Source organism: Pristiophorus japonicus, unplaced genomic scaffold, assembly GCF_044704955.1.
Source record: "Pristiophorus japonicus isolate sPriJap1 unplaced genomic scaffold, sPriJap1.hap1 HAP1_SCAFFOLD_124, whole genome shotgun sequence".
Taxonomy (NCBI): domain Eukaryota; kingdom Metazoa; phylum Chordata; class Chondrichthyes; family Pristiophoridae; genus Pristiophorus; species Pristiophorus japonicus.
The window spans coordinates 526,700-549,132 of record NW_027250904.1 but is presented as its reverse complement, the minus strand read 5'-3'; the positions used below and the strand labels follow the sequence as shown (position 1 = coordinate 549,132).

Sequence of the window (22,433 nt, the reverse complement as noted above, 5' to 3'; positions counted from 1 at the left end):
AGAAGGGGTATGGGAAATTAACATAGGCTTTCGGGCTGGGTTACACCCCACAGGCCGAGAGATCGATGTGGACGGTTCAAGCACAGTATCTGCGGGTGAACGACTCACAGGCTGCGGAGTTTATGACCCCGAGGCAGCTATTGCCCTGGTGATTAAACTCCCCAGTACTATGAGCGCCCAGCACGCTGAACTGTCTGTGGAGGTCTATGTAGTCTGTAAGGGGTTTTCACAGGGTTGTTGTGCCTTGGATGTCTCTCTCTGGCCTTCTGCCCTCACAGCTTATGCCTGGCCGGTGAGGTACCCTGAGTGCTGCAAGAGCACCCCTGGAGAGACTGTGTCCACAGCTTATGCCTGGCCTGTGAGGCACCCTGAGTGCTGCAAGAGCACCCCTGGAGAGACTGTGTCCACAGCTTATGCCTGGCCTGTGAGGTACCCTGAGTGCTGCAAGAGCACCCCTGGAGAGACTGTGTCCACAGTTTATGAAGGGGGTTTTGAGACTCGTACGTCCCCACAGCTTATGCCTAGCCTGTGAGGCACCTGTGAGTGTCAAACACTCCTAACCCCTTCTTCCCGAGCCTGTGACACACAGTTGAGCGTTTTCAAGGCGCTCTTAGCTTCCCTTACACGGTTCTGACATACGACTCACGATCAGGAGATGTAATACAATAGAACTGAGACAAGGTGATTCCAAGAGGAACTTCAGCTTCCAATTTATTTGACAAGGTGTAACTCAACAAACAGCAATACACCAACAAAACAATCCCCCTAAATCCCACTAAACGGACCCAACGAAAATCTTTACACCAGTTTAGCAGTACAATGCCCAACCTCCCACCTTTCCTGGCCTAACTGAGTTGGGAGTTCCGGGGACCAGAGGTTATACTCACTACTGTGCCTTCTGCAGTCTGGTGGTTTGTTTCTTCTATCTTCGGTGTCTTCAGACACTGGTTTTCCTTCAGTGTCGAGAGGCTTGCTGGTTGTTGAATCACGAGGGCAGGGGAAATCATCACTTCTTTCTCACTATGTCAGAAACCCCTTTTTATAGCCAGATTATCCAGTCCGCCTCTCCTGCTGAAGTCGATTCTTCTCATTGGTGGACTTTTTGATTTTGAAAAATGCAGCAGTTTTAGATTGACGGTTTTTTTTCCACTGATCTTAACCTACTCAAGGTTTGAGTGGGTGTTGATTGCATTGGCCTCCTGTAGCCATTGTGCTAGTCTGGCCTGAGCCAGATATTTCTATGCATGATGAAAAAGGTGTTGGAATATGTATGTGGCATTGTTTAAATGCTAATGTTTTCAAGGGGCAAGTTTCGAGGGTATACAGTTCCCAGACAATTTGATTAGTTCCAATGTCCAAACTGGCCCTTTTGATATTCACAGCACAGACTGATCCCACAGTCCTTTTCCTTCTGGGTAAAATGAGGGGGTTTTTGTCCTCCCCTACATAATCCCCCATCTGACACAGTCAGACACCACTCGAGTGTGTCAAAGTTCAGGGTGGTGAGAAAACCCTCGGTCTCGCAAATTGCCCAACTTTCCCCAGTTTAACTCTAAACTGATCCCGTCGATATATATCGTAATTCCTTTTAACGCGGTACTAAACACAGAAATCCAACAGGTTACAATACACGACAGCAACATACATATATGTACTTAAGGTTACAGCAGTAATTGTACATTGAGTCTCATTTCAGTCTTAACCGTAAAACAAAGAAACCTGCCCTGCAAACTCCCCAGGAGCCATGTATGAAAAACGCAGTCATCCCTGGGAATAACAAAACCGCCTAAGTGTCGCGGTCAAGCTTTGTTTACACACCTTGAGTGTTTAGCAATGGCTCTCCTGGCTGTGTAGTAGCCTGAGGAACTGCGTTATTTTTCTTTTTCTCCTGAGCTTACAGCTTGTAACCAGCAGATAAGCTACAATCAGGAGTTGGCCGATCACCAAGGCATGCGATCCCACCCGGATCCATGCAGGTATGTCTGCCCGTATCCCCAAATCCCACCATGCTGGGGGTTTAATCTGGGCAATCTCCCCTGATAGAATTTCAGTTTTCTGCTCCATGGTGTAAAACTGTTTTTGAGACAAATCCACTGCCTGGAGGAGGGCTGTAAGTTTCTCAGGTAGTGGGGCAATGGGATAGCCAAACTGGGCGACATATTGTTGTAGATGGCTGAGGTTGTTTTGTACCGTGAGGTGAATCGTGGAAGGTTCAGGGATGGGTGTGATTCTGGTGTGTGCTACTTGAACCTCTGCCCCGGGTTTAAAGCAAAAGCTGCTGCATGGAATTGGACACCACCTTCCCGGTCCGTGTTCATACCGATGGGCACTTGTGGTGACACAATATGTCCCACCGCCTACATATGCTACCTGTGGAGGTATGTGGTTAGGGGCCATTACCTCCATTGTACAATTGATAGGCTCTGCGCCAGCAGTGCTGAACCCGCATTGTGGCCTTGCAAAAGCGTTCAAGTACTGGGGGCACAGGATTACCTGTGCTCCCCTGCTCCGACAACCCGAGAGGTCTGTACCTGTCACAGTGTGCTCCCACATTGTGACATCAGGTGGGACCTCTTGGAATCGAACATGCACCCCTCCACGAATGACTCCCACATTCTCCACTCAGTACAGGGGTGCTGGTCGTGGGGACGCCCCCATCACGGGCATCCTGACCACCACACCAATGGTGGTATGGTTTGACTTTCCACAGTCCACCGGTACCGGGTAGGCTTCCGACGCTACACGAAGTTGGCAAGGACTCAAAACATTATCATAAGGGTGCAGTGCTGCTAAGTGCTGGTTGCTGATCCAGGAGGGGACCTGTCCCTGTCTCAGATCCTCGAGGTTACTCCGTCCCTCTCCCAGCAACCAGGCCCCATAGAGCACGCACACCTCATTTTGGGCGGCTTGATCGGAGGCGTTTCTATCCTCCCGAATCAAGGTGTTTACAGCCCTGGCCTGTGCCTCCAATTGAGAGATAATCTCCTTTAAGTGAACTGTCATTGCCACCTCTTGGTGGAGCGCGGATCCCACGACGGTATTCTCGTCCCCCAGGACTTTGTGCAGCTGATACTTTAACCCATTTATCTGGAGGGCCAGCTGCATGTTATCCAAACTGTTTATGGCGGACGCCCCGGTGTTAAACCCCGTAAGAATGTCATTTAAAGTGCCACGCCTCTGCCTGCCCGGTTCAGCCCTATCCCACTGTTTATACAAGTCTGTCACACTGACATCCCCGAAGTCCAGTTCATAGAACTTCCAGAACATCTCCCGCAGCAGAGCCTGGTCTAACAGCTCGGTTTCCCGGGGACACCACGTAGGTAGGTGGACTTCTGTCAGATTTAGCACCACTGATGTCACCGTGCAGTGTACCCACTGATAAAGTCGTTTCTCGGTAGGGACCAACACTAAACCATTCCCCGGCCCCCTGGTTGTTGTCGTGCCCTCGTGTGGGACGGTGGGCTTGGCCGTGGGTGGGGGCTTCCTTTCCCGAACTACAAGTTCGGTGGCGTTTACTGGTACCCGGGGATTGGGGATCACACACGCCTCCCCGCTACGATCCCATCCCACCCCATCCCCGACATCCTGCCCCCACCTATAGAAAGCAATGGAGACCCCCTCTGAACACACGCGAGTGGATCCCCACATACACAAATAAATTCCTTGGGCGTACGCCCACCATTTCTCCCAGCACACCGTGACCCTGCCAGATGACCCCATGATGGTTCGGTAGGTATCATTATCCAGACGTTCCCAGTCCGAGTGTCAGTCTCCCACTTCCCTCTAGAGCTTTCTGAGCCACCACCACCGTCCCAGAGGTATGTCCCCTTGGCAAGTTAGGCATACCTTCCTGCCTTCTGTCACTCTCACTCTGGAAGTGGCCACAGTGATCTCCGGGCAGGGGATGGAGGCCTCTCCGTAGGTAAAGTCCTTATGGTTGGAGTACTTGGTGGAGTTCGATCCCAACCACCCAGGCCATCTCCCCTCGTGGGAGTAGGTGACCCGGCCATCCGCCACCGGAGTCCCTTCTCCTGTGGTCACTGTCGGCGCTCTGCCCCCGGAGCATCCGAAAACCAGGGAGTCCTCGGTGTCCCCTCGGTGCCCGGTGCAGATCCTTAGCGATACCAGCATCACTAGCGTCCAGTAGGGAGGCGTTGACATCTGAAAGGCAAGATGAACATGGCCTTACCTTGAGAGACCTCTCCAGGCTTGGCCCACGTAACATGTTCCGAACATAAAATGCTGTACCCAACCATCACTGCCTTACCTAAACACATATACACACAACACAAAGTAACAAAACAGGAAGGGAAAATATACACACCGCCACCCGTCCCCGGGTGGCCAGGCTATATCCTGTCACTGTACAGGCGTCGTCGACCACTCGGCTGACCATACCCTGGGGACCAGGATGTCCTCCGCTGAGGGGCTCGTATAGTCCCCCTTAATGAGTCTTGTGCTGCCCTCCAAGGCCCTCCCGAGCCCCGGATAATCGGTGGGAGACCCTTGCTAGTACAACAGAGCACCCTCCCTGTTGTCTTTCGCCTTCTCGGTCTGGGGCGGGGAGCTCAGTAAACAGGGGACCACGGTGTCCTGGGCTGTGGCACTCTGTTACTCCTCCTTACTGTCGGTGCAGAGTCCCACGTTATGGGCTGCAATGCCATCTCCTCCACCTCTTGGGCTAGCCCCAGCTGATCCACCATGGGAGGTTCAGCTTCCCCTTGGACCTTGCTAATGGTAGAGCCTTTCTCCCTACTTCTGTTAGTGGGCTGGGAACCTCTACCCAGTGGTGGGATAGCCTTACAGGAGCAGTGAACCAGCCCCGGCTGTAGAGTTTCGGGGCCCGCTGCCTCCTCCGGAGCCTCCAAATCCACCGGGGCCTGTTCCTCCCCCAGTGCCTCATTCCCTTCCCTTGCTCATCCCCTCTGTTTTTTACCTCTTTTGGGGTCAAACAATTTACACTGATTAATGTGATACCACTTCACCCGGCGAGGTAATCGAACCGCATAGACCATAGGGCTAGCCTTGTCGACTATGCTGTATGGTCCCATATACAGTGGTTCAAATACCCCGACCCGGGCATAGTTCCTCACCATGGCCTGGTCCCCTATCTCCCATTCGTGGTGTTTGCTGGGTTCTAGCAGCAATCGGTTACTCTGATGCTGTCTGCCCATGTTACTAGCAGCCTGCCAGTGAATCTGTTTGAGGTGTTCAAACAGGTTCCTGACAAACCGGTCCCGGTTCACCTCTCGGAGCTGCACTTCGGTGAGAACCGGCACCAACACATGCACTGGGGATCTCATGATCCGGCCCGTCATCAGCTCATGGGGTGAGTACCCTGTGCTCTTTGACTGACTGGCCCGGATTCCCATGAGGACCAACGGTAAGACCTCCACCCACTTGTTCGGTGAGTCTCCCGTCTCCTTGCGCAGCCTTTCCTTTAGGGTCTGGTTCAGGCGTTCTACGGGGCCTGAGGACTGAGGGTTGTAGGCGACATGCCATTTGGCTCTTATCCCCAGCACCTTTAGGATGGCCTGCATCACCTGGCCGGTGAAATGGCTTCCCCGGTCGGACTCCACGATTTGAGGTAGACCCCACCGAGAGAACACCTCCCTCACCAGGATTTTTGCAGCCCCCACCGCAGTAGCTGTTCGGCAAGGGAAGGCTTCCACCCACTTGGAAAACACATCCACCAGGACGAGGCAGTATTTATAACCTCCCTGGGCGGCCGGTAGGGGTCCGATGTAGTCGATCTGGATCGACTGCCATGGTCCCTCTACCCGCCTACGAAACGAATTTAAGGAGCTAGGAGCTAAATTAAAAAGTAGGACCTCAAAAGTAGTAATCTCGGGATTGCTACCAGTGCCACGTGATAGTCAGAGTAGGAATCGCAGGATAGCTCAGATGAATACGTGGCTTGAGCAGTGGTGCAACAGGGAGGGATTCAAATTCCTGGGGCAATGGAACCCATTCTGGGGGAGGTGGGACCAGTACAAACCGGACGGTCTGCACCTGGGCAGGACCGGAACCAATGTCCTAGGGGGAGTGTTTGCTAGTGCTGTTGGGGAGGATTTAAACTGATATGGCAGGGGGATGGGAACCAATGCAGGGAGACAGAGGGAAACAAAAAGGAGGCAAAAGCAAAAGACAGAAAGGAGATGAGGAAAAGTGGAGGGCAGAGAAACCCAAGGCAAAGAACAAAAAGGGCCACTGTCCAGCAAAATTCTAAAAGGATAAAGGGGTTAAAAGAACAAGCCTGAAGGCTTTGTCTCTTAATGCAAGGAGTATCCGCAATAAAGTGGATGAATTAACTGTGCAAATAGATGTTAACAAATATGATGTGATTGGGATTACGGAGACGTGACTCCAGGATGATCAGGGCTGGGAACTCAACATCCATGGGTATTCAACATTCAGGAAAGATAGAATAAAGGAAAAAGGAGGTGGGGTAGCATTGCTGGTTAAGGAGCAAATTAAGGCAATAGTTCGGAAGGACATTAGCTTGGATGATGTGGAATCTATATGGGTAGAGCTGCAGAATACCAAAGGACAAAAAACGTTAGTGGGAGTTGTGTACAGACCTCCAAACAGTAGTAGTGATGTTGGGGAGGGCATCAAACATGAAATTAGAGGTGCGTGCAATAAAGGTGCAGCAGTTATAATGGGTGACTTTAATATGCACATAGATTGGGTTAACCAAACTGGAAGCAATACGGTAGAGGAGGATTTCCTGGAGTGCATAAGGGATGGTTTTTTAGACCAATATGTCGAGGAACCAACGAGGGGGGAGGCCATCTTAGACTGGGTGTTGTGTAATGAGAGAGGATTAATTAGCAATCTCGTTGTGCGAGGCCCCTTGGGGAAGAGTGACCATAATATGGTGGAATTCTGCATTAGGATGGAGAATGAAACAGTTAATTCAGAGACCATGGTCCAGAACTTAAAGAAGGGTAACTTTGAAGGTATGAGGCGTGAATTGGCTAGGATAGATTGGCGAATGATACTGAAGGGGTTGACTGTGGATGGGCAATGGCAGACATTTAGAGACCGCATGGATGAACTACAACAATTGTACATTCCTGTCTGTCGTAAAAATAAAAAAAGGAAGGTGGCTCAACCGTGGCTATCAAGGGAAATCAGGGATAGCATTAAAGCCAAGGAAGTGGCATACAAATTGGCCAGAAATAGCAGAGAACCCGGGGACTGGGAGAAATTTAGAACTCAGCAGAGGAGGACAAAGGGTTTGATTAGGGCAGGGAAAATGGAGTACGAGAAGAAGCTTGCAGGGAACATTAAGACGGATTGCAAAAGGTTCTATAGATATGTAAAGAGAAAAAGGTTAGTAAAGACAAACGTAGGTCCCCTGCAGTCAGAATCAGGGGAAGTCATAACGGGGAACAAAGAAATGGCGGACCAATTGAACAAGTACTTTGGTTCGGTATTCACTGAGGAGGACACAAACAACCTTCCGGATATAAAAGGGGTCGGAGGGTCTAGTAAGGAGGAGGAACTGAGGGAAATCCTTATTAGTCGGGAAATTGTGTTGGGGAAATTGATGGGATTGAAGGCCGATAAATCCCCAGGGCCTGATGGACTGCATCCCAGAGTACTTAAGGAGGTGGCCTTGGAAATAGTGGATGCATTGACAGTCATTTTCCAACATTCCATTGACTCTGGATCAGTTCCTATGGAGTGGAGGGTAGCCAATGTAACCCCACTTTTTAAAAAAGGAGGGAGAGAGAAAACAGGGAATTACAGACCGGTCAGTCTGACATCGGTAGTGGGTAAAATGATGGAATCAATTATTAAGGATGTCATTGCAGTAAATTTGGAAAGAGGTAATATGATAGGTCCAAGTCAGCATGGATTTGTGAAAGGGAAATCATGCTTGACAAATCTTCTGGAATTTTTTGAGGATGTTTCCAGTGGAGTGGACAAGGGAGAACCAGTTGATGTGGTATATTTGGACTTTCAGAAGGCTTTCGACAAGGTCCCACACAAGAGATTAATGTGCAAAGTTAAAGCACATGGGATTGGGGGTAGTGTGCTGACATGGATTGAGAACTGGTTGTCAGACAGGAAGCAAAGCGTAGGAGTAAATGGGGACTTTTCAGAATGGCAGGCAGTGACTAGTGGGGTACCGCAAGGTTCTGTGCTGGGGCCCCAGCTGTTTACACTGTACATTAATGATTTAGATGAGGGGATTAAATGTAGTATCTCCAAATTTGCGGATGACACTAAGTTGGGTGGCAGTGTGAGCTGCAAGGAGGATGCTGTGAGGCTGCAGAGCGACTTGGATAGGTTAGGTGAGTGGGCAAATGCTTGGCGGATGAAGTATAATGTGGATAAATGTGAGGTTATCCACTTTGGTGGTAAAAACAGAGAGACAGACTATTATCTGAATGGTGAAAGATTAGGAAAAGGGTAGGTGCAAAGAGACCTGGCTGTCATGGTATATCAGTCATTGAAGGTTGGCATGCAGGTACAGCAGGCGGTTAAGAAAGCAAATGGCATGTTGGCCTTCATAGCGAGGGGATTTGAGTACAGGGGCAGGGAGGTGTTGCTACAGTTGTATAGGGCCTTGGTGAGGCCACACCTGGAGTATTGTGTACAGTTTTGGTCTCCTAACCTGAGGAAGGACATTCTTGCTATTGAGGGAGTGCAGCGAAGGTTCACCAGACTGATTCCCGGGATGGCGGGACTGACCTATCAAGAAAGACTGGATCAACTGGGCTTGTATTCACTGGAGTTCAGAAGAATGAGAGGGGACATCATAGAAACGTTTAAAATTCTGACGGGGTTAGACAGGTTAGATGCAGGAAGAATGTTCCCAATGTTGGGGAAGTCCAGAACCAGGGGACACAGTCTAAGGATAAGGGGGAAGCCATTTAGTACCGAGATGAGGAGCAATTTCTTCACCCAGAGAGTGGTGAACCTGTGGAATTCTCTACCACAGAAAGTTGTTGAGGCCAATTCACTAAATATATTCAAAAAGGAGTTAGATGAAGTCCTTACTACTCGGGGGATCAAGGGGTATGGTGAGAAAGCAGGAATGGGGTACTGAAGTTGCATGTTCAGCCATGAACTCATTGAATGGCGGTGCAGGCTAGAAGGGCCGAATGGCCTACTCCTGCACCTATTTTCTATGTTTCTATGTTTCTATGTCCCATAGACACCTTCCTTTTCTGAGGGTCTGGGTTGTTTGCAGCACAAACCAGACAGCCCGCACAGAAGTCGCGGACGTCTTCCCGGAGGTCTGGCCACCACCCTGCCTTTACTACCCGTTGCCAGGTAGATTCCGGCCCAGGGTGTCCCGCACCTGGACCCTCATGGGCCAGCTGAAGGAATTCCCTCCGGTATTGTGGCGGCACTACCCATTTGTCCCCTTTAAACAACATGCCTTCCCGCACAGCAATATCTACAGCACTGTACGGGCCCTCCGCCTTTTCCCCCCTTTTAATAGCAGCCAAGGCAGCCTTCAGGATCGGATCCTGCATCTGGACTACTTTAAGGTCCGGGCCACAGCTGCCCCTATGCTCCCTTGTGTCCCTGGCTTACTTCTTGCTGCTGCTCTCCTGCCTGCCTCGTATGGGTCCCATGGGCGACCTGTGCGAGCACCTTCCCTTGCCAGCAGGCCTGCCTGCTGGTTACCTTCCCCCCGTGGCTCAGTTTTGGAGTGGGCCTTTACCTGATGGATATATACATCCCCGGTTTCTCCCACTGCAGCCACGATCTTTTCTAGCAGGGGTTTGGTCACAAGGGGCTTCCCATCCACAGAGGTGTACCCCCGGCGTGACCAAATCGCCAGATACTCTGTACACCAATTGCAAGTGAACATGCTGTCCGAGCAAACCGTGTATGGGGTAGGGAATTCCTCGGGGTGTGTGACCACATACATCACCGCCGAGAGTTCCGCCTGCTGGGCGCTCAGGGTGCATGGGAGTTTAAGAGCCAAGGCAATTCCTGCCTTGGGATCCCAAACTCCGCAGCCCGTGAGTCTTGTACCCGCGGACACTGAACTGGAGCCATCAACGTAGATCTTGCGGCCTGTGGGGTGTATCCCTGCCCGAAATCCAAAGTTAATGTCCCACACTCCCTCCACAGAGCATCGATGCGGCTGCCCTGGATAGATTAAATTTGCTGAGAGCCTGGGCTCGCAGAGGCCCTTGACCTTTAAAGTCATTTGGGAGAGGAGGAAGGTCCAGCGAGTGATTCTAACACAGCTCACTCTCACGTCCTTAATCCTCCCGTCCAACAGCATCTGTGTCGGGGTATGATGGTTGAGGAGTGTAATGGGGGATATTCCGGTAAAGATCTGAGCTCTCTTTACTGCCCAGTGGGTGGCAAGCAAGTGCCTCTCACAATTGGAGTATCCCTTTTCTACCTCCGTGAGGACCCTGGAGGAGTACACCACTGGTCTCAGCTGACCGTTTCACCCCTGGAGCAACACTGCACTTAAGCTGTCACCACTGGCTGCCACCTCCAGGAAGAATTCCTCCCCCCCATCAATTGCCCCGAGGGCTGGTGCTACCTGCAGGTCTCTCTTAAGACGGACAAATGCTGCCTCACAGCCCTTGTTCCATTCCCACTCGACCCCCTTATGTAGGAGTCTGAGCAGAGGGGCGGCAGTGGCTGCATAGTCCTCGATGAAGTCCCTACAGTAGCCAGTGATTCCCAGGAAAGCCCTTACCCCCGACACATCCCTAGGGACAGGGAGTTCCTGCACTGCCTTTCTTCTAGCCTCATCAATGGCCCTCTCTCCTGCCCTTATCGTCAGGCCCAGGAATTTTACCTCTCCTAGACCTATCTGGGCTTTCTTGGGGTTAACTTTAAAACCCCCTTCCTTCAGTAAGACCAGCAGTTCGGCCAGCAGTGGACCGTGTTCCTCACTGCTGTCTGTGAACAACAACAGGTCGTCCACATACTGGACCAGCTGGTGTGGCTGGCTGAAGCTGTTAAGCAGTTCGCCATGCATTGGTGAAAGATGCTGGGACTATTATGAAAGCCCTGTGGGAGGCAGCTCCATGTATACTGCTGTTCCCGGAAGGTGAAGGCAAACTTGTACAGGTCTTCCCTCCGTACAGGGATAGACCAGAACACGTTGGATATGTCCAACACTGAACGTGGTTGTGGATGCAGGGATTTCCCCGATCAGATCCACAACCGCCGCTACTGTGGGGGCACAAGCTGATATGTTTTTATTGAACACCCTATAATCCACCGTAGCCCTCCAAGAATTGTCCGGTTTCCTAACCGGCCAAAGCGGGGAGTTAACATGGGTGGCTATGGGTCTCAAAACACCCTGCTGGACAAGCGAGCTTAAAGCTGTCTCCAAGTCTGCTTCTGCCTCTCGGGGAAAGCCATACTGCTTTTGCGGGCGGGACATGGGATCCCCATCTATTCTAACCTCCACTCCTGTGACTCTCCCACAGTCGTGTTTATGGGTGGCAAATGCTGCAAGATTTGCTTGTACATAGGCCCGGTACTCGGCCGGGGTGTTACTGACTAGAACCTCCAGGTCGTAACCCCCTTTTGGCTTCATTGTACACAGAGTCCCTTTTCCCTGTTTCTTATCAATAACCATGACTTCTCCCTCTGCTCCCGTGCCCACTGTGCCCCATAGACAGTGATTCCTCAAGTCTACCAGGATCTGGCGAGCGATGATAAAATCAGCCCCCAAAATCCCTTTTCCCACCTGATCCCAGTTCATCAGGACGCACTTCCATTGTGTTTGGAGTGCTCCTAAACGAACTGTGAGCAGGACTGAGAAAAACCCAGCCTTCTCATTACCTGTGAACCCAACTAGTTGATACGGCACCCCGTTTGATAGAGGTGAGGTTGTGGGGTCCTCCGAATGGACTATGGTGCTGGAAGCATCAGTGTCCAAAAGGTAAGTACCCAGTACACCCTCAACCTCCATCTTGACCCAGGGTCATCCCCAGGGGTCATATTCTAGTGGACGCAGGTATACAGGCTGGGTCTGGGCTAGTCACGGCCTCTGTACTGGCAGGGTTGCTGGTGCTTCCCTGCCTGTTGCCGTGGCTACCTTCCCAGTCCCCTCCAGCACTGTCCTCACTGCAGCTACTATCTGGTCAAGGGATGGTGAGGAGCTCGCTCCACTTCCCCCACTCTGGGCAGCTCCTGAAGGACTTCACCCCCCATATCTCTTTGCTGGGCTCCTGCAATCCCTTTTAAAATGCCCAGCTTTCCCGCACCCGTAGCACACTCCCTCCTCATCAGACGAGCAGCCACCCTCCTGGTCCCATTCCCTTTTGGGAATCGAGTTGGGTTTTACCTCATTTACCCGACCTTTGGAGGTTTTCTCCTCCTCCCCTCCTCCATTCCATTGGACCAGTGCCAGTTGCCTGACCACTGCTCCCTCGGTGAGGTTGGGGTCCCGGGAATCGAACCACAGTTCTGCCCTGGCCTTGAGCCGGGGCAAGCAGTTTGCCCCCAGCATCCTCAGCCAGCGGCCAGTCTGTACCGCGGAAAGATTCGCCCGGTCGAGGAGCTCCCCACAGGCTGCGTGGTATACCACCCACAGCCTGTCCACAAATGCCTGCGGGGTTTCCCCTGCGAGCTGCCTTGTCCTTTCGACCCGTTCGAAAGGACTGCCGTCATTGAAGCCCATAGCCTCAAGGACGGCCCTCTGGACCTCAGTAAATGTACGCTGTCCCCTCCGGCATTCTGCCGGCAGGGCCTGGTACAATTTGGTGTCCAGAGAGAAGAGCAGCAGCTTGGCTGTCTCTTCCTCGTCGCACCCATTAATTTCCCCGGCCTGCATCACCTCCATGAAGTGGATAGACGGGTCCCCACTGCGAGTGAGTTTGGCCAAATGGGCCACCATGGCCCTGAGTGATTGAACTCCATGGGGAATAATAAAGTCGCTCTCCAGCGCTCCCTGACCTTGGCCACCTCCCTGTGGAGGACCGTACTTGTGCTGCCTGACCGGGCACATCCGCCCTGGTTCAGGATCTTTCTGCGCTGGTCCCTCTACCTCCGGCTGTCCCACCATACCCGGTGCAGCAGACAGTGCCTGGTCTCCTGATCCAGCCCTTAACTGACCCTCGGCTGGAGCCTCACATCCCTGCTGCCGAGCGGGACACATTGGTCCTGCCCCCAGCCCTGGGTATGCTACTACCTGCGTGCCCCACTCCTCCTGGTACCCCACCGGACAAACCACCGGTGCCTCAGGAGGTTGTCGGGCGCCTCTTGCCTTTGGGTTCTCCTCTACCCCCCAATACACTCCTTTGTCCCCTGTGGACCCTCCGGGTCCTATCAGGGCGACCATCCCCTTTGCCTGGGATAGAGCGTGGCTGAGAGTTTTAATCCTCTCCTGGCAGGGACCGTGATCTGCAAACTCACTGCGACTGGCCACTTTATAGGCTGCCTGTACGTCTTTTAATTTATTCTCCAGTTCCCACATTTTCTGGGTGTACCGAGAGTTCTGTTCCCGGAGGGACCCCTCACTACCCTTGGCCTCAGTGACCTGACACTGAAGATAGTCCCGGCTATTTCGGAAGGTCTCCTCCAACTGCCGGTTCCTTTGCTGCTCCCCAGCTAATTCGGTCAGCAGGTTGTCCCCAACCACAGCCCGGATAGCAGAGAGCTCCTCTGATTTCTGAAGACTCTGTTCCAAGTCCTTCACCCGCTGGTCGAGCTTTCGGACTTGGCGGGTGAGGCAGATAAGCCAGATGGCCTTTTCCACCCTGTGGTTGTGGTCCTTCCCTGCTGTCCACTGAGCAGCAGCATCCACTGGGCGCTCTGCCCGAGTGAGGGCTTGTACCCAAGGTTTGGTGAGGTTCACCTTGCCACAAATGTATGAGGAAATTCTCTCCTCCATTTTAGTTTCCTCTCTTATCACCTCATCTGTTATATTAACATCTCCTGTTTGCTTATGTCCTGCCATGGTCGCCATGTTCTGTAAAGGGTTTTCACAGGGTTATTGTGCCTTGGGTGTCTCTCTCTGGCCTTCTGCCCTCACAGCTTATGCCTGGCCTGTGAGGTACCCTGAGTGCTGCAAGAGCACCCCTGGAGAGACTGTGTCCACAGCTTATGCCTGGCCTGTGAGGCACCTGTGAGTGTCAAACACTCCTAACCCCTTCTTCCCTAGCCTGTGACACACAGTTGAGCGTTTTCGAGGCGCTCCTAGCTTCCCTTACACGGTTCTGACATAAGACTCACGATCAGGAGATGTAATACAATAGAACTGAGACAAGGTGATTCCAAGAGGAACTTTAGGCTTCCAATTTATTTGACAAGGTGTAACTCAACAAACGGCAATACACCAACAAAACAATCCCCCTAAATCCCACTAAACGGACACAACGAAAATCTTTACACCAGTTTAGCAGTACAATGCCCTACCTCCCACCTTTCCTGGCCTAACTGAGTTGGGAGTTCTGGGGACCAGAGGTTATACTCACTACTGTGCCTTCCGCAGTCTGGTGGTTTGTTGCTTCTATCTTCGGTGTCTTCGGACACTGGTTTTCCTTCAGTGTTGAGAGGCTTGTGGTTGTTTTTATAGCCAGATTATCCAGTCCACCTCTCCTGCTGAAATCGATTCTTCCCACTGGTGGGCTTTGTGATTTTGAAAAATGCAGCAGTTTCAGATAATTGCGGGTTTTTTCCACTGATGTTAACCCACTCAAGGTTTGAGTAGGTGTTGATTGCGTTGGCCTCCTGTAGCCATTGTGTAGGCCCTTGGGTTGGTTTGGGTTCCCTGGTTTTCTGAAGGTCTGCATAATTTCCCTCCATAGTGTAAACATGGGGAAGACAATAGTCCGATCATGGCTGTGGGTCAGTCCCACAGTTTGAGCAAGTGCTCTCCCATTGGCTTGAGAGCCCCATGCTTCGGGCTGACTCTGTCTCACCATTGGCCCTCCGGTGTCCTCCCCCGTCAAATCACTGCTCTGCCAAGGTCAAACTGTATCGGTTTCAATCCACAGCACAGACTGATCCCACAGCCCTTATCCTTCTGGGTAAAATGAGGGGGTTTTTGTCCTCCCCTACAACTGACTGGTGTCTCTCAGTCCCTCTTCCTCAGGGAGATATCTGTAAACTGACTGGTGTCTCTCAGTCCCTCTTCCTCAGGGAAATATCTGTACACTGACTGGTGTCTCTCAGTCCCTCTCTCCCTCAGAGAGATATCTGTACACTGACTGGTATCTGTCAGTCCCTCCCCCTCAGGGAGATATCTGTACACTGACTGCTGTCTCTCAGTCCATCTCCCTCAGGGAAATATCTGTACAATGACTGGTGTCTCTCAGTCTCTCTCCCTCAGGGAAATATCTGTACACTGACTGGTGTCTCTCAGTCCATCTCCCTCAGAGAGATATCTGTACACTGACTGGTGTCTCTCAGTTCCTCTCCCTCAGGGAAATATCTGTACACTGACTGGTGTCTCTCAGTCCATCTCCCTCAGGGAAATATCTGTACATTGACTGGTGTCTCTCAGTCCCTCTTCCTCAGGGAGATATCTGTGCAATGACAGTTGTCTCTCAGTCCCTCTCCCTCAGGGAAATATCTGCACACTGACTGGTGTCTCTCAGTCCCCTCTCCCTCTGGGAAATATCTGTATACTGACTGGTGTCTCTCAGTCCCCTCTCCCTCAGGGAGATATCTGTACACTGACTGGTGTCTCTCAGTCCCTATCCCTCAGGGAGATATCTGTACACTGACTGGTGTCTCCCAGTCCCTCTCCCTCAGGGAGATATCTGTACACTGACTGGTGCCTTTCAGTCCCTCTCCCTCAGGGAGATATCTGTACACTGACTGATATCTCTCAGTCCCCTCTCCCTCAGGGAGATATCTGTGCACTGACTGGGATCGCTCAGTCCCTCTCCCTCAGGGAGATATCTGTACACTGATTGGTGTCTCTTAGTCGCTCTCCCTCAGGGAGATATCTGTACACTGATTGGTGTCTCTCAGTCTCTCTCCCTCAGGGAGATATCTGTACACTGACTGGTGTCTCTCAGTCCCCTCTCCCTCAGGGAGATATCTGTGCAGTGACACTGTCTCTCAGTCCCTCTCCCTCAGGGAGATATCTGTACACTGACTGGTGTTTCTGAGTCCCCTCTCACTCAGGGAGATATCTGTACACTGACTGGTATCTCTCAGTCCCTCCCCCTCAGGGAGATATCTGTACACTGACTGGTATCTCTCAGTTCCTCTCCCTCAGGGAGATACCTGTACACTGACAGGTATCTCTCAGTTGCTCTCCCTCAGGGAGATACCTGTACACTGACTGCTGTCTCTCAGTCCCTCTCTCTCGGGGAGATATCTGTACACTGACTGGTATCTCTCAGTCCCTCTCCCTCAAGGAGATACCTGTACACTGACTGCTGTCTCTCAGTCCCCTCTCCCTCAGGGAGATGTTTGTACACTGACTGGTGTGTCTCAGTCCCTCTCTCTCGGGGAGATATCTGTACACTGACAGGTGTCTCTCAGTCCCTCTCCCTCAGGGAGATACCTGTGCACTGACTGCTGTCTCTCAGTCCCTCTCCCTCAGGGAGATATCTGTACACTGACTGGTGTTTCTCAGTCCCCTCTCCCTCAGGGAGATATCTGTACACTGACTGGTATCTCTCAGTCCCTCTCCCTCAGGGAGATACCTGGACACTGACTGGTGTCTCTCAGTCCCTCTCCCTCAGTGAGATATCTGTACACTGACCGGTGTCTCTCAGTCCCTCTCACTCAGGGAGATATCTGTACACTGACTGGTGTCTCTCAGTCCCTCTCCCTCACGGTGATATCTGTACACTGACTGGTGTCTCTCAGTCCCTCTCACTCAGGGAGATATCTGTACACTGATAGGTGTCTCTCAGTCCCTCTCACTCAGGGAGATACCTGTACACTGACTGCTATCTCTCAGTCCCTCTCCCTCGGGGAGATATCTGTACACTGACTGCTGTCTCTCAGTCCCTCTCCCTCAGGGAGATACCTGTACACTGTCTGCTGTCTCTCAGTCCCTCTCTCTCGGGGACATAGAAACATAGAAAATAGGTGCAGGTTTCGGACATTCGGCCCTTCGATCCTGCACCACCATTCAATATGATCATGGCTGATCTTTCATCTTCAGTACTCAATTCCTGCTTTCTCAGCATCCCCCTCGATCCCTTTAGACATTAGGGCCACATTCACCTCCCTTTTGAATCTATCTAATGAACTGACCTCACCAACATTCTGTGGTAGAGAACTGAGTGAAGAAGGGATTTCGGATTACGGAGACGTGGCTCCAGGATGATCAGGGCTGGGAACTCAACATCCAGGGGTATTCAACATTCAACATTCAGGAAGGATAGAATATAAGGAAAAGGAGGTGGGGTAGCATTGCTGGTTAAGGAGAAGATCAATGCAATAGTTCGGAAAGACATTAGCTTGGATGATGTGGAATCTATATGGGGAGAGCTGCAGAATACCAAAGGGCAAAAAACGTTAGTAGGAGTTGTGTACAGACCTCCAAACAGTAGCAGGGATGTTGGGGAAGGCATCAAACAGGAAATTAGGGGTGCATGCAATAAAGGTGCAGCAGTTATAATAGATGACTTTAATATGCACATAGATTGGGTTAACCAAACTGGAAGCAATACGGTGGAGGAGGATTTCCTGGAGTGCATAAGGGATGGTTTTCTAGACCAATATGTGAGGAACCAACTAGGGGGGAGGCCATCTTAGACTGGGTGTTGTCTAATGAGAGAGGATTAATTAGCAATCTCGTTGTGCGAGGCCCCTTGGGGAAGAGTGACAATAATATGGTGGAATTCTGCATTAGGCTGGAGAATGAAACAGTTAATTCAGAGACCATGGTCCAGAACTATTAGAAGGGTAACTTTGAAGGTATGAGGTGTGAATTGGCTAGGATAGATTGGCGAATGATACTTAGGGGGTTGACTGTGGATGGGCAATGGCAGACATTTAGAGACCGCATGGATGAATTACAACAATTGTACATCCCTGTCTGGCGTAAAAATAAAAAAGGGAAGGTGGCTCAACCGTGGCTATCAAGGGAAATCAGTGATAGTATTAAAGCCAAGGAAGTGGCATACAAATTGGCCAGAAATAGCAGCGAACCCAGGGACTGGGAGAAATTTAGAACTCAGCAGAGGAGGACAAAGGGTTTGATTAGGGCAGGGAAAATGGAGTACGAGAAGAAGCTTGCAGGGAACATTAAGACGGATTGCAAAAGTTTCTATAGGTATGTAAAGAGAAAAAGGTTAGCAAAGACAAACGTAGGTCCCCTGCAGTCAGAATCAGGGGAAGTCATAACGCGGAACAAAGAAATGGCAGACCAATTGAACAAGTACTTTGGTTCGGTATTCACTAAGGAGGATACAAACAACCTTCCGGATATAAAAGGGGTCAGAGGGTCTAGTAAGGAGGAGGAACTGAGGGAAATCTTTATTAGTCGGGAAATTGTGTTGGGGAAATTGATGGGATTGAAGGCCGATAAATCTCCAGGGCCTGATGGACTGCATCCCAGAGTACTTAAGGAGGTGGCCTTGGAAATAGCGGATGCATTGACAGTCATTTTCCAACATTCCATTTACTCTGGATCAGTTCCTATGGAGTGGAGGGTAGCCAATGTAACCCCACTTTTTAAAAAAGGAGGGAGAGAGAAAACGGGGAATTATAGACCGGTCAGCCTGACATCAGTAGTGGGTAAAATGATGGAATCAATCATTAAGGATGTCATAGCAGCGCATTTGGAAAATGGTGACATGATAGGTCCAAGTCAGCATGGATTTGTGAAAGGGAAATCATGCTTGACAAATCTTCTGGAATTTTTTGAGGATGTTTCCAGTAAAGTGGACAAAGGAGAACCAGTTGATGTGGTATATTTGGACTTTCAGAAGGCTTTCGACAAGGTTCCACACAAGAGATTAATGTGCAAAGTTAAAGCACATGGGATTGGGGGTAGTGTGCTGACGTGGATTGAGAACTGGTTGTCAGACAGGAATCAAAGAGTAGGAGTAAATGGGTACTTTTCAGAATGGCAGGCAGTGACTAGTGGGGTACCGCAAGGTTCTGTGCTGGGGCCCCAGCTGTTTACACTGTACATTAATGATTTAGACGAGGGGATTAAATGTAGTATCTCCAAATTTGCGGATGACACTAAGTTGGGTGGCAGTGTGAGCTGCGAGGAGGATGCTATGAGACTGCAGAGTGACTTGGATAGGTTAGGTGAGTGGGCAAATGCGTGGCAGATGAAGTATAATGTGGATAAATGTGAGGTTATCCACTTTGGTGGTAAAAACAGAGAGACAGACTATTATCTGAATGGTGACAGATTAGGAAAAGGGGAGGTGCAACGAGACCTGGGTGTCATGGTACATCAGTCATTGAAGGTTGGCATGCAGGTACAGCAGGCGGTTAAGAAAGCAAATGGCATGTTGGCCTTCATAGTGAGGGGATTTGAGTACAGGGGTAGGGAGGTGTTGCTACAGTTGTACAGGGCCTTGGTGAGGCCACACCTGGAGTATTGTGTACAGTTTTGGTCTCCTATCTTGAGGAAGGACATTCTTGCTATTGAGGGAGTGCAGCGAAGGTTCACCAGACTGATTCCCGGGATGGCGGGACTGACCTATCAAGAAAGACTGGATCAACTGGGCTTGTATTCACTGAAGTTAAGAAGAATGAGAGGGGATCTCAGAGAAATATTTAAAATTCTGACGGGTTTAGACAGGTTAGATACAGTAAGAATGTTCCCAATGTTGGGGAAGTCCAGAACCAGGGGTCACAGTCTAAGGATAAGGGGTAAGCCATTTAGGACCGAGATGAGGAGAAACTTCTTCACCCAGAGAGTGGTGAACCTGTGGAATTCTCTACCACAGAAAGTTGTTGAGGCCAATTCACTAAATATATTCAAAAAGGAGTTAGATATAGTCCTTGCTACTAGGGGGATCAAGGGTTATGGCGAGAAAGCAGGAATGGGGTAGTGAAGTTGCATTTTCAGCCATGAACTCATTGAATGGTGGTGCAGGCTCGAAGGGCCGAATGGCCTACTCCTGCACCTATTTTCTATGTTTCGATGTTTCAAATAGCAAGCATGTCCTTCCTCAGATTAGGAGAGCAAAGCTGTACACAGTATTCAAGGTGAGGCCTCACCAAGGTTCTGTACAACTGCAGTATAACCGCCCTGATCCTATACTCAAATCCTCTCGCTATGAAGGCCAATATGCCAATAAGCCTTCTTCACAGCCTGCTGTACCTGCATGCCAACTTTCAATGACTGATGTACCATGACACCCAGGTCTCGTTGCACCTCCACTTTTCCTAATCTGTCAACGTGAGATAATATTCTGCCTTCCTGTTTTTGCAACCAAAGTGGATAACCTCACATTTATCCACAAAATAGTGCATCTGTACACTGACTGGTGTCTCGAAGACCCATCTCACTCAGAGTATCTGTGAAACGACAGAGGGCTATGGGGAGAGAGCAGGGCAGTGGGATTAGTTTGGGATTGATACAAGGCTATGGGGAGAGAGTGGGGCAGTGAGATTAGTTTGGGATTAATACAGGGCTATGGGGAGAGAGCGGGGCAGTGGGATTAGTTTGGGATTGATACAGGGCCATGGGGAGAGAGCAGGGCAGTGGGATTATTTTGGGATTGATACAGGGCTATGGGGAAAGAGCAGGGTAGTGGGATTATTTGGGATTGATACAGGGCTATGGGGAGAGAGCAGGGCAGTGGGATTAGTTTGGGATTGATACAGGGCTATGGGGAGAGAGCAGGGCAGTGGGATTAGTTTGGGATTGAAACAGGGCTATGGGCAGAGAGCGGGGCAGTGGGATTAGTTTGGGATTGATACAGGGCTATGGGGAGAGAGCAGGGCAGTGGGGTTATTTTGGGATTGATACAGGGCTATGGGGAGAGAGCGCGGCAGTGGGATTAGTTTGGGATTGATACAGGGCTATGGGGAGAGAGTGGGGCAGTGGGATTAGTTTGGGATTGATACAGGGCAATGGGCAGAGAGTGGGGCAGTGGGATTAGTTTGGGATTGATACAGGGCAATGGGGAGAGAGCGGGGCAGTGGGATTAGTTTGGGATTGATACAGGGCTATGGGGAGAGAGCAGGGCAGTGGGGTTATTTTGGGATTGATACAGGGCTATGGGGAGAGAGCAGGGCAGTGGGATTAGTTTGGGATTGATACAGGGCTATGGGGAGAGAGTGGGGCAGTGGGATTAGTTTGGGTTTGATACAGGGCAATGGGGAGAGAGCGGGGCAGTGGGATTAGTTTGGGATTGATACAGGGCTATGGAGAGAGGGTGGGGCAGTGTGATTAGTTTGGGATTGATGCAGGGCTATGGGGAGAGAGCAGGGCAGTGGGATTAGTTTGGGATTGATACAGAGTTATGGGGAGAGAGTGGGGCAGTGCGATTCGTTGGGGATTGATACAGGGCTATGGGGAGAGAGCGGAGCAATGGGAATAGTTTGGGATTGATACAGGGCGATGGGGAGAGAGCGGGGCAGTGGGATTAGTTTGGGATTGATACAGGGCTATGGGGAGAGAGTGGGGCAGTGGGATTAGTTTGAGATTGATACAGTGCTATGGGGAGAAAGTGGGGCAGTGGGATTAGTTTGGGATTGATACAGGGCTATGGGGAGAGTGTGGGGCAGTGGGTTTAGTTTGGGATTCATACAGGGCTATGGGGAGAGTGTGGGGCAGTGGAATTAGTTTGGGATTGATACAGGGCTATGGGGAGAGAGTGGGGCAGTGGGATTAGTTTGGGATTGATACAGGGCTATGGGGAGAGTGTGGGGCAGTGGGATTAGTTTGGGATTGATACAGGGCTATGTGGAGAGAGTGGGGCAGTGGGATTAGTTTGGGATTGATACAGGGCTATGGGGAGAGAGTGGGGCAGTGGGATTAGTTTGGGATTGATACAGGGCTATGGGGAGAGTGTGGGGCAGTGGGATTAGTTTCGGATTGATACAGGGCTATGTGGAGAGAGTGGGGCAGTGGGATTAGTTTGGGATTGATACAGGGCTATGGGGAGAGTGTGGGGCAGTGGGATTAGTTTGGGATTGATACAGGGCTATGTGGAGAGAGTGGGGCAGTGGGATTAGTTTGGGATTGATACAGGGTTATGGGGAGAGTGTGGGGCAGTGGGATTAGTTTGGGGATTGATACAGGGCTATGTGGAGAGAGCGGGGCAGTGGGATGAGGGTTGTACCAGGGGTAACAGCAAGCATTGGAGAGCGTATTATTTTTAATAGGGACTAAAGAATGAAAGGTGGTGGTGAGGGTCTGGTTGAGCAGATCGGTGACTGCAGAAATGCCATTGTTAAAAGAGGGCGAAAGGTTGGACCGTTTTGAGTTGATAAGTGCAGTTGTAAGAGAGTTTGGGGAGAGTTTTATTCCAGGGGCAGATACAGAAAGGAGTAGGTTTGTCTTGGGGAAAGGGGCATGTGGGTCTAGAGCGATACAA

At 50.8% G+C, this 22,433-nt stretch overlaps 1 protein-coding gene across 1 annotated transcript in view; it reads right to left on the bottom strand.

Moving 5' to 3' along the window:
- The window catches only part of LOC139242168 (probable G-protein coupled receptor 139), a 147,768-nt gene that overhangs the window by 7,754 nt on the left and 117,581 nt on the right, over positions 1–22,433 (bottom strand). The window lies entirely within an intron of this gene.